This window comes from Buteo buteo, unplaced genomic scaffold (assembly GCF_964188355.1).
Source record: "Buteo buteo unplaced genomic scaffold, bButBut1.hap1.1 HAP1_SCAFFOLD_139, whole genome shotgun sequence".
In the NCBI taxonomy this organism is placed as follows: Eukaryota; Metazoa; Chordata; class Aves; order Accipitriformes; family Accipitridae; genus Buteo; species Buteo buteo.
Genome location: NW_027439303.1, coordinates 158,142 through 177,438, shown reverse-complemented (window position 1 = coordinate 177,438; position 19,297 = coordinate 158,142). Strand labels below are relative to the sequence as shown.

The 19,297-nt window shown below is 47.3% G+C and overlaps 1 long non-coding RNA gene across 1 annotated transcript in view; it reads left to right on the top strand.

The window, feature by feature from the left end:
- Nucleotides 1–444: 444 nt before the first annotated feature.
- The window catches only part of LOC142028074 (uncharacterized), a 144,587-nt gene continuing 125,734 nt past the window's right edge, over nucleotides 445–19,297 (top strand). Inside the window, exons 1-2 of the long non-coding RNA XR_012649383.1 lie at nucleotides 445–1,719; nucleotides 1,764–3,274. This is a non-coding gene — a long non-coding RNA (uncharacterized LOC142028074). The remainder of the gene's footprint in view (nucleotides 1,720–1,763; nucleotides 3,275–19,297) is intronic.

Below are 19,297 nucleotides of genomic sequence, written 5' to 3'. Positions count from 1 at the left end.
AGAAGGCAGACATGGATTACAGCCTGTAATCGAAAGGTTGTTACAGCAGGGATTATTAGAACCTTGCATGTCACCACACAATACCCCCATTCTGCCCATAGAGAAGTCAGATGGCTCCTATCGCTTAGTTCAAGATTTAAGGGAAGTAAACAAAAGAACTGTTACCAGGTTTCCAGTCGTAGCTAATCCGTATACGTTGTTGAGCCAACTTTCCCCGGAATTGAAGTGGTACAGTGTTATAGACTTGAAAGATGCCTTCTGGGCTTGCCCTTTGAAGGAGGAATGTAGAAATTATTTTGCCTTTGAATGGGAAGATCCAGAAACCCACCGGAAACAACAATTAAGGTGGACTGTACTTCCACAAGGATTTACAGAATCACCAAATTTGTTTGGGCAAGCTCTGGAACAAGTACTAGAAACTTTTGAATCAACCTCAGAGGTAACTTTAGTGCAGTATGTAGATGATCTGTTGTTAGCTGGGGAAGATCAAGAGACTGTTAGAAATGAGAGCATTAGATTATTGAACTTTTTAAGCCTGAAGGGGTTCAAGGTTTCAAAGTCTAAATTACAGTTTACTGAAGAGGAAGTAAAATACTTAGGACACTGGCTGAGTAAGGGAACTAAGAAATTAGATCCTGAACGAGTGAATGGTATCTTATCCCTCCAGGCACCAACAAGCAAGAGACAGATAAGGCAGTTGTTAGGACTTTTAGGGTACTGTAGACAAGGGATTGAAAATTACAGCAACAAAGTGAAGTTTTTGTATCAGAAATTAGTAGGAGTAAGATTAATAAAACGGACTCAGAAGGATGAACAGAGTCTAGAAAGCCTCAAAGCTGACCTTGTAAATGCTCCGGTATGAAGTTTACCCGATATTAAACGACCATTTTATTTGTTTGTGAATGCAGAAGGAGGAACAGCCTTTGGGGTATTAACCCAAGAATGGGCTGGAAGAAAGAAACCTGTAGGTTATTTTTCCAAATTATTAGATCCAGTTAGTAGGGGATGGCCTACTTGCCTACAAGCTATAGTAGAAGAAACATTTGACTAAATTAATCATTGAAACTAAAATGAACCGGATAAAATGTTTACCATTAGCACTATTAAATGTAAGGACGCAACCCAGAGCAAACACTGGGATCTCTCCTTTTGAAATGTTATAGGGGATGCCCTATGACCTAGAAATGCCGATTGAACACCCAAAGATAGAAGAAAAATTCTTACAGGAGTATATCATTAAACTCATGAAGAGACGGCAAGAACTAATAAAGAAGGGACTGATAGTGCAGAGGCCACCATTAGATATTGCAATACACAAAATTATGCCTGGAGATAAGGTATTGATCAAAACTTGGAAAGAATCATCTCTAACTCCCTGTTGGGAGGGACCGTTTCTTGTTCTGCTTACTACAGATCCTGCAGTCCGGACTGCCAAAAGAGGATGGACTCGTGCAAGCAGAATCAAAAGACGAATGCAGAATTCTCACTGGGAGGCGACCAGAGACCCTGACAGCTTGAAAATTAAGTTCCAAAGAAAAGCGGATGAGTGAGACTATCTTTTGTAAAGATCCTCACTGTATATGTTATCCCTTTGTATGTTACAGGTGTAAACTCTGTAGAGAAAAGTGGTGGACACATTGCTCCTATGGGTATTCCCCTCTAGTGGTATTTGCCACAAATGTTATTATTACAAACGGGAATTAACTGAGCAAGCATTACGTGTGGGAGTATCAACCGGGAAAATTACAAAGGACTCCAAAGAGTGGTGGGATATTTTTGCTAAAGGCATAAACCCTGAGAGGTGTTGTCTTTACGCCAACGAGCCATGTTCAACGAAGGCTGAAATACTGCCAATATCTTGCAGACGAACAGTGGTCAGAGTGGGGTGGGGAGCTTGGAAAGTGAAGGATAAAAACTGGGACGCATATAAGTCAAAGCGAATCAAATATAAAGGAGGTTCCCCTGAAGAATACGACTGCTGCCGAGAAGATGGTACACCTCACTGCTCTAAGCAACAGAGTAGGCAGAGAAGAAGGCAGAGACGTACTGCTGTGGGGATTAAGGTTGATGAACCACCTCCAGAGAAGGCTCACGGAGCCTCTTGACTTATTACTCCCAAACAAAACGTCCTCAGAGCTTCCCCGAAGTCTCCCATCTCTCACCAGGGGTAAAAACAAAAACCAAAATGATTATCAACACCCTCAGAATACCTGTCGCAAGGGTAAGGGTACACCACTTTTCTCGAACTTAAGATTAAGCATTTGGATGATAAGACTGTTGCTAATGCTGATAGGGATAACCCAAGGTAAAGGGAACCCCCACCAACGTTATAAATGGACGCTCTATAGGTGGGAGGATCAAATGATATTACGGCAAGTAATTGCTACCGGGGCCCCAAGTTTTAATCAATCTTTATGTCAACTCGTACCCAGAGACCCATGTCTACATAACTTAGGGTTTTAGTTTTGTCCTAGTTCTCATAATGTTAATATTAACCTTTGCACCTTGTATATTGAATAGAATTACTGGATTGATAAAAAATCGATTGGAAGCTGTACACCTAATGTTGATAAGAAGACACTATAAGCACCAAGAAGAAGACGAAATTGTTAAAGAAACTCCCCTTCTCTCCCTAGCTCGAGAAGCTCTTGCCCAGTTTGAGGAACAAAATAATAAAAACAAAAAGGGGGAATTGTAATAAACTTTGCATAACCAATTTGTTCATCAAACCTGTTGATTGTTAAAATATATTGATCTCTACAACTTAGTAACTAAGCTGCTTTTAACTGTAATAACCACAGTAACAAGTGCAGAAACTAGATATTGAGCTAAGTAAGCAGGATGTGCCAGTCTTGATTACCTTATCATATAGCTCCTCAAGAGCAGTTTTCTGAGAAAATAAGGAACTGGTCCCAGAAATCGGCCAAGGCCGATTCCGTGGCTTGGATAGATAAACTTGAGGGAGTGTCCCCTTGGAACTAATCGTAATACCTCTCGGAACTAATTGTAATACCTCTTGGAATTAATTTTAATGCAAAGCGGGAATAGGTCATGCATATGTATAGGCGTACCTGCAACTCCCATACATATGTAACACTTAACTGTTTAACTGTCAAACACGTTACCACATCAGGTGTGTGCCGTTGGTGGAGCGGAGACTCCCCGGCCACCCAGCGCTGTTTTGCCTGCTTGTTGCTTGCTACAATAAACCTGGATTGGTTTATCCCCGGGCTGGCGTACAAATTTTCGTCGTAACTTATAACAAAGACGCAGCGTGCCTCGTGGCAGGATCACCATCGCAAGTGTATCGCTTGCATTCATCTCCATCTTGATCTATCAGCTGGCACTTGCTCCCTCCAGACTGTAGCCGGGATAAAAGCGATGCAGTTTACAAGAAGCACAGCACCGTGTGAGCCCGCTGTGTATTTATAAAAACGGCTACAAATACTAAAGCTCTGCAGGGACCGCTGACCCACACAGAGGCTGTGTTTTCTGAAGAGGGAGTCTGTGTGAAACCCACAAACCCAGGACTGCGACCCCCCTCACCCTGCCCCTTCTCTCCTTCCCTCAGCCGGGCCCGGCTCCCACACCCCCACGCCCGCCCAAGGGCCTCGCTCGCCTCACGGGCAGCCCCAGCCCTCACCTCAGCCGGGCCGCAGCTGGAGCAGAGACTGCAGAGACCAACATGGCCGCCCGGCAGCCCCGTGCCCCAGGACTACAGCTCCCAGCATGCCCCGGGAACCACCAGGGCCCCCGGCAGCCCCGTGCCCCAGGACTACAGCTCCCAGCATGCCCCGGGGCGCTCCTTCCTGCTGCCTGACCCTGCAGGGACACCGGCCCCGGCCCGGCCCCGGCCCCCGCAGGCCTCATGGCCGCCTGCCTGGGGGAGGACGAGGGCGAGGGCGAGGACGAGGAGGAGGAGGAGGAGGAGGAGGAGAAGAGAAGAAGAAAGAGAAAGAGAGAAAGAGAAAGAGGAGGTGAAGGGGGGACAGAGCGGCGGACAGAGGTGGGACAGGGAGCAGGAGAGAGGGACGGAGGGGAAGGGTGAGAGGAGAAAGGCAGGGAAGAGAGAAAGAAAGGGAGAGGCAGGGACAGAGAGCAAGGGAAGGACAGGAAACAGCCCCGAGAGCCTGAGAAACAGAGGGATGCGGATCAGGACAAGGAGGGGGAGAAGGACAGAACAGCCGTGGTCTCCAGGATGGAGATGGCGGAGGAGCAGAAGGGGATGGGGAGCAGGACGGAGGCCCAGAGAGAAGAGAGAAGGCCCAGCCAGCTGAGCAGGGGATACAGGCAGGAACGAGGAGCCAGGCTGCAGGAGAGAGAGGAATGAGGAAATACGGACAGGGAGTGAGACAGAGAAAGAAAGAGAAAGAAGGAAATAGTGGCGAGAGGGAGGAAATAAAAAGTGGGGGCAGGGAGCCAGACAGAGCGTGATGGGGAGAGACCAAAAATAGCAATTCTGGGCAACTGCCCCCGTTTCTTGAGCACTCCCCAGGAACTGCATTACCGGGAGCCTCGAGGAACGTGCTGCCTGCCAAAGCCCTGTCCTGGTCCCAGTCCTGTGCCCTAATATTGGTGATGAGCATTGCCTTGCATAGTGGCCAGGACTAAGGGCAAAACAGGACAGCTGGGGGGGGGAAGGGGGAAATTCACCCAGCTGGTTTTGGGTTGGTTTTTTTTTGCTTGATGTTTTTGCTTTTAGAAAGAATACTATTTAAGCTCTAAATACAAACTGCAAGGAAAAAGGAACCAGGCGTCCCAGTCTGGACACATTTAAAGCCTGAAGCCATTCAACAGCTGCACCAACCACCACTCGCTCCTGCTGCACACGCTCCACCGCCTGCCTGCAGGTACAGGCAGCCGCCCTGTTTCTGGAGTGTTCCCCAGGCACGGCAGCACCAGGTGGCTCAAAAAAACATGCTGCCTGCAAAAACTTGAGCACAGCTGAATTCTGGTCAATTTTTCCTCTTTTTAGGCTGGGTTAAAGACTCACCCATCGGGAGATGGCTCAGGACCATGCCAGGGCCAGTGGCACTGCTTTCTGGATCCCGTGGTGGCGATGGGCAAAGGAAGAGGTTGTCAAATCCCGGGCCTGGGTACATGTGTGGGTTTTCAGGGTCACCCCTGCCTGATTTTTCCCAGCGAAGCTGCAGGCAGTGCCAGCTTTGTGCTGCAGCCCTGGTGCTGAGGCTCAAGGAGCCAGGCATTTCCGCAGGCACTGCATCCTGCTGGGCTCCACCGCCAGCTGCTGGCTGCCCTGTTCTCTCCAGCTCTGCTTTCTGCCAGCACTGGGGGCACCCCAGAACAGCCTGCCTGCTCCCCACAGCCCCACTGCCATCCACGTCTGCAGCTCACGCGTGGTGTCCACATGCCACAGCTGATTTAGGGGGTGGCAGGTTTCTCTTGTGGCAGCCTGGGAATGGGGGCAAAGCAAACCCCATCCTTCCCTTTTGATCTTTGTCCCCAGGGAGACCCAGTGGAGATGTACCGTGCGCTGGAGAGCGTCCTTCAGGGAGGTGAGAGCCAATTGCAGAGCAGCGCTGAGAGCCGCCTGACAGCAAAGGTGCCCGGTGGCCACAGAGGAGCCCAGGTGAGCTGGTTCTCTCGGAGGCCAGCAAAGCAGCCTTCCTCTGCCCCTGGTTTTGTGAGATACAGAGCAGTGCAGAGATGTTTCTCAGGCATCCAGGCCTGAGGAGGGTTTCCCAGTGCCCCCGTGAGAGATCATGGTCCCAGGCAGCATCTCCCCCTAGAGCCGAGGCCGTATCTAGCCCCCTGGAGCTGGGTACGGCTGCCCTGAGGGGTCTCGCAGGGAGGACGGGGTCATCTGCCTGCTGGCTCTGACACAGAAATGATGAGCTGAAGCCCCGTGGCCATGGTTGGCCGGTTCAGCGTCTCCGAGTGCCTTTCTCCCATGGAGCGTTTAAGCCAGGCACTTTTTTGGAGTGGGATGGATGATGTGAAGGTGGATGCTGGTGATGTCCTGGTGGCTCTGTCCCACTCCCACTTCAAAGTTGTGATGTCTGAGATCTGGGGCCACCTGCAGGCTCTGTTGGAGATGTCCAGGGAGTTTGTATTTCGTTTGTGATATCTTAGGGCTACAATGAGCTCAGGTTATGGTATGCTAGCATTGCAGTATGCTAGGGCTATGGGATGGCAGGATTACAGGATGTCAGAGTTTAGGCGAGTTAGGATTAAAGCATGTTACTGTTACGGACTGGCTGTGGGTTTGTTGGCCCTGGGTTCTTGGAGTTATATTATTTTTGCCTTGTCTTGTGTCTTGGGTGGTCTTTTTTTTTTTTTTGAGATTCCTTTTTTATCTTGTTTGCCTTTTCATGGTTTGGATAGGGGCCTTTGGTTTGTGTATGTTTCTTCTGGCTGTTTTTTTTTTACTTTTCTGGTGGTTTGTGTGCGTTTTCTGTCTCAAAACCACCATTTGTGGTCTGATATGTCTGACCAGGTCAGACAGTGTTACTTCAGGTGCAGTCTGACTCATTTCCAATGAATCAGAAGGTTGGTAGGTAGGTACGGAAGACTTGGAGTCAATTGTGAACAACTACCGGATGGCTAACGGGCACGTATCCCACTCATCCCTACACAATTCTGTATTGCTACGGACTTCACCAGCCATTGTCATGGACTCTGAGCCTGTACTGTAGTGAAAGCAAAGCAAGTATTTAAAAAAAAAAAAAAAAAGAAAAAAAAAAAGAGTGCTTTTCCAAAATATTTACAAGATTGGAGACAACAGATGGCTGTGGGCAGGTGGGAATACAGAGAAATGGGCGGTGTGCATCTGGGTTTAGGATTTGTTCCGGGATTTGGGCAATGCTACCAGGCCTAAGGACTTGGGTTTGGGGGGTGCCACTGGGTTGAAAGCTGTTGAAAGCAGCATCTGCTCCAGTGGAAGCAAACCCTGTCCCTCCAGCAGTGCATCTCGTAAGGTGCTGCGCACCAGTGTGGTCATGCTGCACTCTCTGGATGGTTGTTTCAGCAGCTTGGGTCTCTGGCTGGCCACCCTTGAGAAGAGCTGGGGTGCCACCCTTAGGTGTTTTTCACTCACCCGGTTTGAGGTGAAATCATGTCTCTCACATTTAGAATACTTTAGGATAGTACAAACCGCGCTGTCTGCTCTGCCTTGGTAGTCAATGATGTGTTTCTGTTTATAGTTGAATTGCCTTATTCCTTCTTTTGAGTCTCTGATGCAGATCCCTCAGGGCCATTGATCGAGGCTGATTTTTGCTTTGTGCCTGCTGTTTTGTTTGGCAGTGCTGCTCTGCTACTGCTTGCAGGGGTAGCCGTGGAGGAAAGAGGCTTTAGGAAATCCCTTCCCAGGTCCAGCTGGAGCTCAAGAGGTTTTCTGCTGGTGGAGTTGCTGTGGCACTTGCATCACTTCGCAAGGTCTCTAACTTTCCTTGGGATCACCTTAGTTTCTGCTCTGTAGGAGGTTGCTTGCAAGCACTGAGTTCGCACAGCCTGTGCTCCTGTTGAATCGTCTTGTTGCTTTTTGTCACAAAGCAGTTTGTCAGAAAACGTCTAGTGAATGAGGCTTGTGGTGACAGTTCGCTATCTGGATGTTCAGAAACAGGAGAGGGATGTAAGTTAACGTTTTTTAGCTGGATGGAAACAGCAGCTTGAATTTATTAAATGTCTTGGCACACGTCAGAGTAGCTCTGATAGAAGCAGCATCAGAATCAGAAGCTGATTTGGAAACGTGTAAGTGGAAGGGTGTTTTCCAGTAAGGTGGTTGGTTTGTTGGGGTTTTTTTTTTCTGTTGTGGAGTCTTCAGTATTTTATTGTCTCCCACAGTACTCCTAAGCTGCAGAACCAGCCTCAAAGGCACTGTGGAATGACTTCTCCAATTAGCTTGGCTCCTCCTAAGGATGTAGATTGCATTCATCGTCAGAAGTTGGTTGAAGCAATGAAAGCATGTGGAGTATTTGAAGAAGAGGAAGAACTGAATCACAGGTATAACAAGGCTGTAAAATTTGTTACTCTTCTGGGTGTTTTTTAGGGCAAACTTATACATCAGTTTTCTTTACAGGCTGGTGTGATGGTCTGACAAATTATAGTCAATGTCTTAAACATTCGTTAAAGAACTTTGGTGGAGAAAACGGCCTCTGTAAAAATGCTGGAGTTTTGTGAACAGGACAATGTGGCCGGAGGAGAGGGCCCCATGGAGAGTGGGACCGCACTTCTCCAAAGCCACAATTCCTTATCTTAAGTGACCAGGAGAAGGAGCACAGCATATGCGCCTGGAGGAGGAGCCCCACGGAAGATGGAACTGTGCTTGTATCTTAAGCTGTCATGCCAGCAGGGAAAAAGAGGCAACTCCACAATGAACCCCCCCCCAAAGCTCACCGACCGATTCCAGAGAACCCCAGGAACGGGAACTGCGCATGTCGAGACCATCAACTAACACACTATAGAAGAAGGGAGAAGGAGTTCTCAGTGCGCGCCCTCTGGAACTGGATCTCTACACTGGCTGGACCAACGCTGGACCCAGGACTGGTGAAACCCTTTTCTTCTCTGTCTCTTTCTTTCTTTCTTTCTTTCTCTCTCTCTCTCTCCCCCTCTTTTCCTTCTCTCTTTTCTACCGTCCCTACACCTCATCCTTTGAAACATAAACCGTTGACCAAATCTGAGACTAGGAGTGGATCTAGCCACCCCTGGGCTCCTCTTTGAGAAGGAGTCCAGAAAGCAAGGGGGTCTGCTCTGAACCTCGTGACTCAACGGGAGGGCTCTCCTTCTGATACAGTTTCATGTTCCTTTTTCCATTTCTTTTTCTACACCTCCTTTGTCTTGTCAAACAGCAGCTTAATGACATGTTGCAGGGTTCATATTGATAAGTTCACGTGTACTTGGGCAAGGTTAGCTAGGTTGAATAAATGTTGATTGTTGTTTGAACTCCCCTGGTGTTGTTTCACCTTAATTCTGACAAAGGAAATCCACGAACCTGAGTCGTTCCAACTTTGGGACGTGACATCTTAATTGGCATCACGGACAGGATTTCCCTTGTTGGAAGGGAGATTCTAACGGGATACCAGATCTCCACTCGGAGGACGGGCAGGGAGGATCTGGGAAGGATCTCTCAACAAAAGTCAGGAGGGATCCGAGCAGTGGCAGGCATGGTGACCCGGGAAACATCTGTGTCTGACTGTTCCCCTGTTTTGGAGAGGCTGACTGCCTATAAAGCCCACCCTTCCCCACAAGGAGTAGCCTGGGCACAAGACCAGTGGCATGACCCAAAAGCCATTGTAGGAGGAATTGAGAAGCTAGCAAAAGAAGGCAGGTTTTGCCTGGGAAGAGGGAAGGCTGTGGGGTGTGCAGTTTTAGGGGCCGCACTCGTAGCAGCCCAGGAAGACAGACAGGAAACAATGAGAGCAGAGCAGGCAGATAAGGAGAAGATTCAGTCCCTGCAGGATTTAGTGAAAGTCCTGCAAGAGCAGTAAACTTCTGAGCATAATACAATGCAGTGGCTTCATGCCGCCTTGTCTGATGCATTAGATCGGGAAAGAATTTTGTGAGCCGAGGTGGACGAACGATCTGACCTGGACTTAGACCTGGAAGGTCTAGAGGTAGTTCAGGTGAAACAGCAAAAATCTTTATATCAAAACAAGAGTTAGAATGTACCAGAAAAGATTTTTACCCTCAGGATGAGGGGATAGCAATGAGGCCATTAATTGAAACAGAAACCCTAGACAATGGCCAAAGTGGTGGAGCACCACACGTGACCATTAAGACAATACCATATTCCGCCACTGAATTATCTAAAATTCAGGAAAAGTATACCCAACTAGCAAAGGAGACCGAAACAGAATATGTGTGGAGGGTGTCATTAACCAGTGGTGATCGGATTTTATTGTCAGAAGATGAAGCCCAAGGATATTGGGGGCCTGGAGTGTTCCTAACTACCGATGATCCTAGGGAACTGTGGTCTCGGACGCAGCGGGCAGCTTACTGGGCAGAGGAATGGACCAAATAGAACGAGGAGAACCAACACAGTTAGACACCCCTTCTATAAATCAGTTAACCGAGAGCTTACAGAAAACTGCTTGTCTCCAGTTAAGGCATGATAGGCGATTAGTGCCACAACAGCCCTCTCTGATGATGTTAAATGTCAGTGCTGACAGAATGGCGACTCTAATCCGAGGTTTACCAGATTCTTTGAAATTATATGCTGTCCAGCTGCAGGATAGACTATGTAATGCGATAGCACCTAGAGGAGGCAGGCGGAATGCAGGAGGGCCCTGACCTGGAGAGAAGTGGCACAGGAATTGATTAACTATGGCCGAAGAATGGGTCTCACAAGGGAAGAAAGCAGGGCTAAGCCTGCTATCCGCTGAACAGAAGGACCTGGCCGACCTCCCCCATCTAAGACTGTAAACACCAAAAAGCCGTATGGGGCTGTGGACAGAAGGGATAGAAAAGGGAATTCCCCGGGATGTGATGGACGGCACGCCCACCTCTGCCCTAGAAAAGTTGGTCCTAGGGTGGAAAGACAAGAACAAGGAGCCTCCCCATACTGAGTTAGACACTCAGAGCGATATGGGGGTGATTCTGCAGTTGCTATCAACTCCCACTCCCCAAACGCCTACTGCCCCAGAGGCAGGTATGACTGTCCACAGGAGAGGAAACTACACACGCCGTCCCCAGTAAGTGAGCCAGGGACAGCCAGTGGGTTTATTCAAGGAAGCTCAGTGAAAATAAGACAGGAGACCTGATGATTACTTTTCCCCCTGGTCTCTTGAAGACCCTAGTAACTTTTCTAGTTGATATGAGTGCTCAAATGTCAGCACTCCGGGCAGATGTTGCTTACTGCAATGGAAGAATTGCAGATAAGAAGCCGATATGGGTTACAGACGTTTTCGGAAGCTCCCAACTGCAGCCAACAGCTGAAGTTAAATGCTGGCTGCCAGGGGATTCGTCCCCTGTTGAGGTTACTATGATACTAGGTCATCTACCCACCACTCTTCTAGGACTCGACCTCTTAAAAGGCCAGCCATGGGTAGACTCTAGGGGAAGAGAATGGAAATTTGGGTGTCCCACAATCTCTATGAGGCTTTTGCAGTCGGCACCAACTCTCCCACCTTCAAAAATAGTTCATGTCAAACCTTATGCTTTGCCTTTAGGAGCAAGGGAAGGGATCACTTCAGTGATAACTGAGTTACGGGAACAGGGGATAGTTATTCCTACACACTCACCCTGTATGGCCGGTCCGCAAGCCAAATGGGAAGTGGCGATTGACAATTGGCTATCGAAGCTTGAACGCCAATACTGGCCCATTAACAGCTGCAGTCCCCAATATAGCAGAATTAATTGCAACCATACAAGAACAGGGTCACCAGATTTTAGCAACCATTGATGTGAAAGACATGTTCTTTGTGCTTCCCTTGCAAGAAGCAAATAGGGACGACTTTGCCTTTACCTGGGAAGGTGTACAATATACATTTATGCGACTTCCCCAAGGCTGTTGCCACTCACCAACCATTGCTCAGTAGGCATTGGCCCAGGAACTAAATCAGATCACTCCTAAAGATGGCGTAAGACTAGATCAATATATTGATGATGTGCTAATTCGAGGACCCGACACCGCTGCAGTGGGGCAAACCCAGAGAGAAATCATTAGTCACTTAGAGAATTTAGGGCTCCAAATTCATGCCAAAAAGGTGCAACTCCCATCACCTGAAGTAAAATTTTTAGGTATCTGGTGGAAAGGGGGGGACTGCGTGTATACCTTTTGAAACCTTGTCCACCCTCGAACAAGTAAAAACGCCTGAAAATAAGAAAGAATTGCAGCATGCCCTAGGCTTGCTAGTGTTTTGGAGAAAACACATCCCCGACTTTTCCATCATAGCTCGCTCTTTATATGATTTAACCCGTAAAAGAACTGCTTGGGACTGGACACCTGTCCATGAAGAGGCTCTGAAATTATTAATTTTTGAAGCAGGGATTTACCAGGCCCTAGGGCTGATACATCCAACAGACCCACTCCACATAGAATGGGGTTTTGCAATTCATGGGTTATCTATGCATATGTGGCAGCGTGGACCTGAAGGTCCTACTCGTCCTATAGGGTTTTTCTCGCGTAGCTTTAAGGATGCTGAAAAACGGTATTCAGTTTGGGAGAAAGGACTCTTTGTGGTTAACCTAGCCTTACAGGAAGCTGAGAGAACTATACGACAGCAGCCCATCATCTTACGAGGACCCTTTAAGATCCTGAAACCAATATTGGCTGGAACTCCTCCCCCTGTAGGAGTAGCTCAATGAGAAACAGTAAGGAAGTGGTATGCCCAGTTAGACCACTACTGTCACACTAGACAGATAGAGGAGGGAACACCCAAAACGCTCCAAATACAGGATCCCCCTTCTGATCACCCAGATACAGAACCCCCTCCATCGTACATCAAAGTGGCTCCTCATTTTAAACCCCATTTAACAAACGTGTGGTTCACTGATGCTTCCGCAAAAAGGGACGGAAAGACGTGGAAGTATCGAGCAGTAGCATTACATATTGATTCAGGGGAGCATGTGGTAACTGAGGGAGAGGGTAGTGCCCAAGTAGGGGAGTTAGTTGCTGTGTGGAGCGTAGTCGTTAAGGAAGCTGAGACAACAGAACCAGTATACATTTATACTGACTCCTGTGCAGCGTTTAAAGGATGCACTGAATGGTTACCGTTTTGGGAATGAAACCAATGGGAACACCTTCTGGAGGGGCTGCACGTGAAGCGTGGCCATTCAGGGAGTAAAGACCTGTGCAAAGAGGCTATTAGTAGAAGATGGGCCGTTACACGAGAATTATGTAACACTGTTATTTCTGCATGCGGTCAATGTCGAGTTCGTTTGGAAAAATATAACCCTTTAAAAGAACAACCCCTAACATTTAAGGACAAACAAGGGTTTATGGCAAACGTGGCAAATTGACTATATTGGCCCCTTTCGGGTATCAGAGGGAAAATGATATGTGTTAGCGGGAGTAGAGGTAGTATCAGGACTAACGCAAGCTGAAGCCGTATCCGGAGCAACAGGAGAAAACACAGTGAAAAGTCTTAAGGTATGGTTTAGCTGCTTACCCAAGCCTCAGCCAATTCAGTCTGATAATGGGAGCCATTTCACTGCTGGAGTAGTGCAAGAATGGGCTAAGGGTGAGGAAATCCAGTGGGTTTTCCACACCCCTTACTACCCTCAAGATAACGGTGTTATGGAGAGAACGAACAGACTTCTGAAACGAGCTCTGAGGCCCCATGACGCAGGGTGGGTGTCACGAGTACCGGAAGCAGTATACCGAATCAGTAGCCGGTGGGGGGCAAATGGCTGGCCCCGACTCCTGGTGTTCTGTCCCATGCCCCCTTCTTTCGTTCCAGGGACGAAAGGCAGCAAAGACCCTGTACACTTGCTCCACTATGCTGGACAACCAGTATTAGGGGAATTGCCCACTGTGGGGCAAGTGCCCCTAACCCTAAAGACCCCCCCCTTAACCTTCATGCCTGGGTGGCCACAGATGCCCATGGGAAGGAGCATCGTATCAATCAATACCTGATGGATTGTCCCATCCTTCTAAGTGGGCCTTCGTGACCTGAATTAAAGTTGTTCCGATGTTAAATGGCTGATGGGAATATGTTTTTTTCTGTATCCCACTAGCTGGCTTCTAACAAGCATATCAGTTAAGATGCACAATATAACCCCAACCGTCTGGTATAGTGCTAAGGCCATAGCTGCCTGGTTGCTTGCTTATGTCTGTTACTTTTGTATTTCTGACTAGCGATGCTGTGTTGACTTTTCAGGATTCCTGAGCTGGGGCGAGGACATAGGGAGCTTGGCAGCAGACCGCGTTGGAGTTCTTGCAGCAGCACCTGTGCCACGGAAGAGCACGAGGTCGCTTTTTTACCTGGTTAGGATGTGGTTCCTTCACCACAAAGTTCAGGCAACGTTCCTCTGATGCCACGCAGGAGCAAGAGGTCGCTATAAACTTATTAGCCTTTTTACGCACAATGAGCACATTCTGCTGATCTGCGGGTGCTTTAATCAGAGCAATTCCAGTCAAGAGAGCTTGAAGTTTAAGGCTAGTTGGTATGCATCTATAATAAGTAACACATCCTGCACATGGCCTGTATGAGGTTGTTTTACAGAAGGTGCATGAGCGCTTTGGAGGGTGCATCTCAGCCTCTCGGATGGATCCCAACCACTAGCAGCAGTGCTTGACATCTCCTCCGATCCCATCCCTCTAATCATTGTTTATCTTTGTGTATATTTTGCAGGTTATCAGAAGCCCACGGCAGGACTTATGTTTTCAGTTGATGAGTGGGCATTATCTGTATTGCTTGTTTGATTTTGTTTGTGGTATTTTTATGGTACAACAGGGAAAGATGGTTTGGAACTCCTTCCTCCTTGCCTTTCTTACCTTTGGTGCATCTGGACAAGGAGAAGGGACCTCCAATTTAGCTTGGGAAGTGATAGAGGGATTCATATGTGTCTGGAATAGAATGGATCAGGGGATCTGTATTCAGCTTCCTACTTCTGCCGAGCAGGGGATTAGATTCGGTTTGATACTCGTGACGCTCAATATTGGAAAATATAATATGAGCAATGGCATTATAGGGTTAGTAGATACTCCATTTGAGTACCAATATCGAAGTGATTATACCTCCTCTGGCAGACGGTGGCGAGATTGTAGGTAATTAGGGCCTGGCGGTCGGAAGATCTCGCGTTGTACGGAAAGTTAGAGCCCTCTCCTAATGACCAATAGTGTTTAATTTACGATGTAAGCTGACGGAAGTGGCGTTGTAAACCAAAGGTTTATAACGCTGTGTCGACCACCAATAAACGCCATTTGCTGTCCACCACATTGATGTCCGCAAGCTGATGGATGGGGGTCGCCGTTCCTGAACCAGGTCGCCACGCCTGCATGCCAGGCAACACGAGATGAAGCAGCCTTCTATGAGATCCCTTGGGACACAGGGTGGCCTGACTTAATAAACAAAACATGTAAGCGATGGAGATTGGAGGTCAGTCGCGAAATTGGTATTAATCATAGCCCACCGTGTCCTCCAGGATTCAAGGAAGCCTATTCCAGACGATTCCCACCTTCTCCATCCTGGTGGAGAATAACAGGCTGCCCTTCCTATCACAATATATCTTGTAATCTAGTGCCCTTTTGGCCTGCTTCCCCGGAAATTACCCCTTTTGAATTACAATATAGTGTGAGATGGGATTCGGCTTGGTGTGTTCACGTACCTGACACGAAGGGACAATATCTTTTAATGAATAATGCCCACACTGCTTGGGGATGGTCAGTGAAACCCATATTAAAAACCCAACCTCTTCAGTTATTAAAGAAAGAATTTGTGGGCACACCCAACCCCAATGATGCCCATTTGTTAAACATGTACCCACATTATCGACTGTACCACAGGTGCTGGCAATCCCATTGAAACGTGGATCAGTTTGGAAGTTAGAACCTTAATTCGAGATATGGGCACCTGTTGGGGATATCCTAATTTTGGATACTGAAACCGAGATCGCCAATGTAATCATATCACCAATAATGTTAGTATCTGGCTAAAATGTGGAATTCCCATTAACCACTTCCCAAGACATACGGTGGGGGAGGATAATCAAATACCCCGGGGAGATGCAGCTACATGTCAATACGCTTTGTGGGCTGCCCCTGAGGGGACCGTCTGGGGGTGCTCAGGTGGGAAAATGTACTCGCACTTGAATGTTATCAAACAGGCTGGATTGTGGTGTGGTTTGGGAATTCCTACTATGTGTCCCAGGCAAATCTTTGAATATACCACACCACCTATTCACAGGAAAAAACGAGAACTTGATGACCCAAGTAGCACCCAGAAGTGGATTCAAAGCATTTAAAACCCAGTTATTATACCTGGGGACAGAAGGTATCGTTAGAGCTAGAAGCATTCTTGGCACCATCTGGGTATATTGTTCAGCACCAATGGGCACTAGAAAACCTAACTTGGCAAGTACATGTATTAAGTAATTGGACTCAATCTGCCTTTGGGGAACTAAATCTGCTAGTGCAACAAGTATCAAAAATGTCATTACAGAATCGTTTAGCCTTAGATATGTTATTGCTAAAAGAACGTGGTGTGTGTGGTATGTTAAACTTGACTGAATCCAAATGTTGTATTACCATTCATAATGCCACAACTTCCATTGAAGAAGCCCTGTGGAGGAATGGTTAATGGAACAGGGTCACGAGTCTATGGAGTCGTTGTGCCGAGACAAGAAGATGTGTGCTAAGATAAGATATGTGCTGAGATATGTGCTGAGAGAAGGAGATTTGTGCTGAGACGAGACGGCACTTTCTGGAGTTTGTGCTGAGACAGGACAGTGTTAGCTGGAATACGTCAACGGCAACCAATGACATTCGAGGACACAGTGAAAGGAGGGACTTTTTAAAGAGAAGTTGTGGTTGAAGAAATATAAAAATAAGTAGCCTGTAACCGCAAGTCTATAAAATATGTAAATGTAACTTTTTAGCATATAACCAATAAGAGAATGACTAGTAGGCATATGTTATAGAAATCATATAAAAGAACCCTGGTAGAAATAAAGTTTGAAGACGTTTGCAGGATCTCATATTGAGTGTTCTGTGTCTTCCCTGCTCGAAAACTCTCCGCAAGTGGCGCCCGAACAGGGACCCTCAAATCTGTTAAGCCGAGAAACAGACGGAGGGCTTCTCAAATCTGCTCATAGGACTCGGCGGAGCAGACGGAGACGGGGGACCTATACTTCCCCTGGGGAACTCAGCGGGGAGGAGCAGATCGACGGAAAAGTCCTGCCGTGCAGCCAACAGGGGACAAAAGCTTGTCTGTGCGGGCGCAGAGAAGCCGCGTCTGGAGATTCTAAGAATTCTTCGCCGTCCGTCCGCTACCTCTTCTTTAAAAGTGCTGCATTGAAAACGCTGGCCAGCGTACGTCAAAGGAGAAGAAAAATATGGAAAAAGAGGTAGCTTTACAATTATTACAGAGAATTTTAGAAAAGAAAGGAGCCAATTGTGTTAAACAGTTGGCAGGGCTGGTAGCATTAGGTACAGCCAAAGGATTCTTTGGGGATCCCGGGCAATTGTTTTCCGTAGATGAGTGGAGAAAATACGGGGATGTGTTATGGGATGGTATTATAGATGAAAAGAAGGAAAGTAAAGAATATAAGAAATTGTTGAAACCATGGAGAGAAACCATAAATGCTTTAAAGACATATCATTGTGAAAAGAAAGTAGCTGCTGTGGCATCAAAAACCCTAGAGGAAGAAATGCCCAGCGAGGAGACAATAGGCAGAGAGCCTGGGAAAATTACCATAGATTATAGATATGATGCAATTCCTAATACCTGTGCATCAGTTACAGTAAAAAGACCAGTGAAATCACCACCTCCTAATCCTCCAGAACCTGCTGCACCCTTGTTAAGTGATGAGGAAATTGCAGAGGAGGAGGAGGGGGAGGAGATGGAGTTTCCTGATCCTCCACCTGTGACGGAATTAGAGGGGTTGTCTATGTCTTCTGGCAGGAAGGTGGCTGCCAGGAAACAACTATCAAGAATAGACTGGGATTCCTTAGCTAGTCATGCAGCAGCGGAAGGAAATTTTGAAATAGTTGCTGCTGCCACTGGTATGCAGGCTTTGCCAGTTATTTTTACGCCTGTACCAGGAGGACAGCAAGCTGCCTATCATGCTTTAGACTGGAAACTGTTAATGCAGTTACGAGCAACGGTCAATGAATCAGGGGTACAAAGTGAACCAGTTCAACAATTGCTAAATTACATTTGGAATACGCACGTGTTAACACCAGAAGATATTAAAGGGGTATTTCGTATGGCGTTAACCCCCTCACAGCTATTATTATGGCATGCACACTGGCAAAGACTGTGTGACTTCTCGGCTCAGACAGCACGGGCACAAGGGAACCCGTTGGCTGATGTTACGGTAGATCAATTGATGGGTACAGGAGCCTTTGCACATGTGACAATGCAGATGGAAATGGGTCCTGAGAAATGTCTGGAGCCCATGCGTTTGGCTCGGGAAGCCCTGTCAAACGTGAGGGAAGCTCCAGCCACTCCATCATATATGTCACTCAAACAGGGAGCCCAAGAGCCCTTTGCAGCCTTTGTGGATAGGCTCACAGCAGCCTTAAATAAGACAAATATACCTCCGGCTCTAAAAGCTGCACTGTTGCGACAATGTGCTTTGGAAAACTGTAACGCTGCCACCAGAGCTGTATTGGTCACTTTGCCAGCTGATGCGCCAATTGAACTAATGTTAGAACGTATGAGCAAGGTCCCTATGGGTCCACAAGCAATGTTAGTGGAATCATTAGAGAAACTGGGGGAAAAGCTAATTGAAAGTCAGCAACAGCAACAACAAGTCTTTGCAGCCGCCCTTGCACCTTTAAAGCCACTAGGGGGAAATAGAGGCTCTAGTGACAGTAGGAGTGGAAAGTTTAAATGTTATAGATGTGGAAAGATAGGTCACAAGAGACCACAGTGTAGGGAGTTAGGAGTTTGGTGCCAGAACTGCCGACAAGACACCCACAGCACCACTGCGTGTCGTCGATCGGGAAACGGGATGCCGAGCGCGAGGGGTCGCAGCGGGAGGACACCAATTGCGGCTCCAGCAGCATTGAAGGACAACTCTGCACCAGCTCCAGAGCCACATCTCAACTCATCTCAGCGAGACAACTATCCCCAGCAACTCGTGGCAACCTCGGATTGGACTTGACAACAGCAGTAGATGTTACACTTATTGACACTAAACCCCAACAGGGTTACATTGGATTCCATCCAGATGGACTAGACCAGCTGTAAACGACGTTTCTACTGAGACGCCTGGTTTGTAAATAGAACTATAGACTGCTTAATCACTACTAACAATTTTGAACTTACGATTGCTTTATAACAGAAAATGGATAGAATTATAACCGGGATGAAGATTTTGATCACATTGTATGTTATCTTAGGAAAAGGTTTGGGAAACCTTCACAAGGTTGATCTTCGACAGAATATGTGGGTTACTTGGGCCAACGAGACAGGACAAGACTCATTTTGTCTATCAATGGCTACCCTGTCTGATCCATTTCGTATGTGCTTAATTGGGGTCCCTTTAAAAAACATGAAAGAATTTGGGCCTTGGACGACAGCCAAAATTTATGATGATCTAAATCAAGCAAAGACTGATTTCTGTACCATTAGGTCTGGATTAATTGCCCCCAGAAATTGGTGTGACATATTCAATATCTCCATGAATCCTTTGGGAGCCCAAACGTATAGCATTATCACGAAATTGAATG